The 5,418-nt window shown below is 41.7% G+C and overlaps 1 long non-coding RNA gene across 2 annotated transcripts; it reads right to left on the bottom strand.

Moving 5' to 3' along the window:
- Positions 1,255 to 5,136, bottom strand: LOC110429668. Of its 2 annotated transcripts, XR_002446784.1 has the most exons (5): positions 4,565 to 5,136; positions 4,352 to 4,486; positions 2,300 to 4,144; positions 1,676 to 1,772; positions 1,255 to 1,560 (listed from the first exon to the last, which is right to left on the bottom strand). It is a non-coding gene; the product is annotated as an uncharacterized LOC110429668 (long non-coding RNA). The 2 variants fall into 2 exon arrangements; XR_002446783.1 differs by having other exon boundaries at positions 2,300 to 4,486.

The raw sequence follows: 5,418 nt of genomic DNA, 5'->3' as shown, positions 1-5,418 counted from the left end.
CAAGAGAGCCGCCTGTGTAAAATGTTTATACTGGCAGCTCTCAAGTGACCGCCTGTGGAAATGGACGTTTTGTACTGGCCTCCAGCGCAGGCGGATCCGGAAAACGTCTGTAGAAATATGTTACCAACCGCCTGTATAGTGTGCCGATGTACTAGTGGGTCTTGTTCACAGAATATGACCATAAACTTGCGGGCGAGTTGCTTTTAAATTCTATAAAAAGCAAATAAAGTCCAAAAGTCATAAAACTGGTCGATGTGTCATGATATCATATGTGGAGACTATGATTAAAATTTGATAAAGTTTCACAAAAGTTGTGATGTAGGATGCCAACAAGATCCGTGTCGTCGCCATGCACAGCCCGCACGTCATGGCGCCGGAAAGAGTCATGGACGGTGGCTACACAGGCAAGTAGTAGCTTGATCGAGTAGCCAATTAATACGCGCCATTGCCGACGTGATATTCGGAAGATACAATCCTGGTAAATAGTAATTAAATCCACACATTCATCTTTTGTTTTTCTTATTTGTTTGTTTACTAGATAGCGTGCCCGTGCGTTACTACGGGATAATTAAACATTTGCACTAAAAATTACATAGATCGCACAATAAGATAGCAATTTGTCCTATTGAAATTCTTATATGTGCATACATTGCAACAAAAAAATAACACTGTGACAAAGTATTTGGAGTAGGATTTAATATTTTGTTTACCCAACACTATTACTCATCATGCATGAACAATTAGCTTAACTGTTATGGTAACTAATGATTATAAAGAAAAAAAGATGACAAACTTCAGAAAATTAGTGTGCAACAAGGATCGATGAATATTGGCTCCAGATCTCGTATGGACCAATGGAGCCCACATCTAATATCCCTTTCTGGAAGTTGCCCACATCCCTTTTTAGATTCGTGCTGGTTAATATAGCTGCAAACAACTCAATAACAAGAATTATTTTGCTTGGTGATGCAGATTTATACAACTAACTAAAAGAAAAAAAAAATACACCAGAGAAATTCCTATCCATGGATCCTTATCTTTGATGTCAGTAGCTAATTAGAAATATATTGTAGAGTAAGATATCTACTGACCCTGATTACAAGTTTCTCTTTAACCAACTTGTCCAACTGTAAGTGATGAAGCAACTTGGTGACCATTGCTCCTGCATTTCCCACCATTTCTTGTCTAGTATCTGATTCCTATTGTCTTTCATGAATTAAAACGTCTAATAGATTAGCCTCAAAGGAATTGAAATTGTCTACAAAACTTCTCAAAGATAAAGATTGATATTGATTAGTTTTTTTAACAACCAGATTGTTACTGTAGTGAGGATGTCTCGAGAATTAAGGACCAGATGTTGGACATACACCAAAAAAAATGATCTATAACTACTAAACCAAATGGAACAAGCACCAGCAGCCTCTCTCAGCAGTAACCTGCTTGCAGCTTGCTCTTCAGCTCTGCCTCATCAACTCCATCTGCCTCGGCCCACATGTGATAGCTCACCTCCTGTCCCTCCTTCACCATCTTCTCTCTCATCTTCTCAAGGTTTGTACATACCTGCAGGTCAAGAAACATAGGAAACAATTAAATGAAGAGCTTGAAGAATTTGGCATTCTCTGTTGTAATGTATTTCACCAATTCAGTTGGTCAAAAATTAAGGAGATTAAGTTACCTATAGAACATCATAGCTGAGCTTTATAATCATCGTCAATGAATGGTAATTTTTTTCTCATCCCACACAACATGAAAATAACTGAGGTGACTCCTCCCTGCAAGGATTTTTTGTAAAAATAATTGATACATGTTTCTATCTTTCTGTGCCATTAAGAATGGTCCAAGCCTAACATTGTTTCCAGTTTTGTACTTCAAGGTACAAATTAGTACTATATAATTCTGTCCTTGTACTAAAATCAGTGTTTCCAGTGTTATTTGAAAGAATAGTACTTCTGAGCTTCATGCATGGTAATAACTAATGCACATATAATTGGGGTAAAATATAGTGTACCAAAGCAGTAGCAAGTCCATATTATCACAAGACAAGATTATGGTGACTCGTGATTCGGAGATCTTTATATTTTGCTTAAACAAAAAAAATATATCTATGGATTCTATGAAACTTCAGGAGTAAACCCATGTAATGTTAAAAGGATTTTCATTGACGATACATATAGATCCGATGCTCAGTAATATGCTGATTTCAGAAAGTTGGACAAGCCATGGCTGCCACTACTCTGTTGCAAAGCTGCCAGATCTAAAGGACAATATTTGTCAATTATCCAGTAGTCATAGAATTTACCTGCAAATGGAGTGCCAATATTTGTAGGACTGCAGCTGGTAACCAACGCCTTGATGGCAAGCGACAGCCTTGATGCTTATCAGAGATGTATTAAATTGTGTAATGATGACAAATACAATTGATATTAGGTAACTGGAGAGATGGTGGAGCAACTGAAATAACTTACTGATGATGAAATATATGTGAGTGGTGTCAGCTTGCAAACACAAACGGAAGATTTCAAAAGGCAGATAAATTATGCAGTTCAATAATTCACATGTTAATTGAATTGGCTAAACAACTCCCAGCTTATCTAAGGCATTATTTCATATAGTCTGCAACTAATATACCAAATTTCTGAAGACAGGACAAATAATGGACAGCTGACCAAAATAGTAGAAACCATTCAGTCACAGTATGTTGATTCAGTGTACACATTATAAATTGCATATTATTAATAGAGCACACAGCCTAAAAAATCAAGGTCCTACACAACTCAATCATACTCGAAGTACTTTACTGGTTTCCTAATTTGTCAATTGCTATTGACAATTTAGATAGTTGTTCAGCACTGATGACATGACATCTAAATGTGTTTGGATATCCTATGCATTCTACTGGGAAACACACCAGCAATCATCAAAGAAATATATCACACAAATTTAATGTTCCCTACCTTTTAGAAGGACATTGTTGTTATGCAGCAAAAAGTTCCAGTAGTACATAGCACAACTCTTGCAGCAGCAAGAAGCCACACCCCATGCTCCCATGATCCTACAATGGCAGCAGCTAACACATCTCATCTTCCCCTGCTGCTATCTATACACACACACGCAACGACCTAGGCCACTGTCATCTCTATCTCTGAGCACAAAACTGCAGCTTGCTGCAGATTTTCTTTCTTCTCAAGCTCCTAATTTTTACAAATATATGTACAAATACATGCTGGACAGCACGTCATTTATATTTAATATTTATCCACCATATCATTTTATTTAAATAATAATTAATATATTTCAAGAAGTGTTAGGTGAACTGAGATGCCGCATTCTAGAAAGAATGCAGTAAATCTATTTTGCCAAAAAAAAGTAGAACACACTTCCACATTCCAAACTCAAATATTAAGAGCAATAGTGTCAAATTATTTGTTGTACTATGACATGTCGTATTGAACAGAAGGACATAGCCACAGGCTGTTTGTGCAGCAGCAATAGTAGTCGTCGCCTCTAGATATGACCTCTAGATATCAAAAAATGTAGAAGTCATCAAGGACTTAAACTTGTGTCTAAGTAGGGATGCCAAATTTATGTTGTGCAGCCATAAGGACCATTATAGATATATAAGTGAAGTGACTAATGCATGCTTGGGGCAGGACTGTAGCTTTATTAGAACCTAAACTATGATTAACCAAACTCTGAATTTATTTGTGAACATCATATTGGCAAGTACTAAGAAGTCTTCTGCACCTGTGATCAGATACAAAATGGCTATGCATAGAAATGATTAATCTCTAAAACCTACCTATCCATATATCCATCCCACTGCAGGCTTGGTCTAGGCTTGCTTTCTTATTATTGACATGACCATCATTTTTGTTAAATAAAGCTCCAATCTAGGAGATAAAACGAAAGGTTGTATATCACTTGCAGTAAAGTCACCTAACCGTAGTTTCCAAAAAGCAATAGGATCTTCTTTTTTTTCAGAATAAAAAAATAATCACAAACTTCTTTGTAACAGATAAGATCATAAATACAAATGTATGTCAATTCTAATGGATAGGATCATCGGAATTAACCTGCATCAGCATGTGCCATTTCAAAGTTTTAAAATTGTACATCTCCGATGGTTTCTGTTTCACATATGTATCTGCACATGTGAATGCAAGCATGTAAATAATGTGATCAGATATTCAGATGAGGTGTGACTATATTAGGCCAAAGCAACAGCAAGACAGAGTGCGATGCATGCTCTAGGGCAGCTGCAAGAAAATCAGAAAATGAAAAGGTTTCATCATGTCCTCCTAGGAGCTATTAGACACGAACTGATAGACACCGGTAGGAGTTGAGATCATACCAACTTTCAGGAGTTCTCCAAGTTCTGAGACCTGACACTAACCTCTAACTACCGGCAGCTGCACTATGAAGCAAAACCAAGATCAATCCTTCAACCAGGGAAGGATTTGGGAGGTAAAGATCTCCAAAGAACACACTGGGCAACACAAAAAATCATAAGAAATTAAGCATAAATTCAACAAAATAAAAGAAACACAACCCACCAGAGACTCACATGATTTGACGCAGGCAGAGAATCTTCAATGGCAGGACCAGCTTAGAAATCTTGCAGTTGTCGTCGCTGTAGGCTTCTTGTGCCATTGCCCACCCCTATGGCAGCCCGCTCGTCAGGGACGTGGTAGCATCAGTGCCCCCCGGTCGTCGGATGTCGATGCAGCGGCGGTGTTCGCCCCCATCAGCCATCGCATGGCCAATAGGATTCCTGCTCTTGGAGGAGTTCGTCCTCGAGCCGCTCCCGCGGGGGCTCCCCGACAGTGCCGCTCCGCTGCTGCTCCGTCATGAGCTCCTCCGGTGTGAGGCCGCACAGGGCGGCAGCGGGCGTGTCGTTCCCCATGTGGGCGGAGATCCAGCGTCGTCGCAGAGGACCGGAGAAGGGAGGCCTCGATGGCGTTGAGGCAGGAAATCCGAATGTGGGGAAGGAATGAGATGACGCAGCGGCGAGCTGGGTTGCGGCGTCGTCGCAGAGGAAGGGGGGCTCGATTCCGCGGAGGCAGGAAATGCGAACGCAGGGAAGGAAAGAGATGCCGGAGGAGGAGGAGGAGGAGGCGGGCGAGGGGGCGCCGAGGAGGAGGCGGGCGACGTCTGATCTGCGTGGAGGAGGAGGCGGGCGAGGTCTGCGTCGCGCGGATCCGCGCGTCCTGATCTGCGTGGAGGAGGAGGCGGGCGAGGGGGCGCCGAGGAGGAGGCGGGCGAGGTCCGCGCGACCTGATGTGCGTGGAGGAGGAGGCGGGCGAGGGGGCGCCGAGGAGGAGGCGAGCGAGGTCTACGTGGAGGATTCGTCAAGGGGGGCGGGCGATCTGCGTGGAGGAGAAGGCGGGCGAGGGGGCGCGGATCCGCGCGTCCTGGAGA

This window comes from Sorghum bicolor, chromosome 8 (genome assembly GCF_000003195.3).
Source record: "Sorghum bicolor cultivar BTx623 chromosome 8, Sorghum_bicolor_NCBIv3, whole genome shotgun sequence".
NCBI lineage: Eukaryota > Viridiplantae > Streptophyta > Magnoliopsida > Poales > Poaceae > Sorghum > Sorghum bicolor.
The sequence above is the reverse complement of the archived record's forward strand: the minus strand, read 5'-3'. Positions and strand labels throughout refer to the sequence as shown.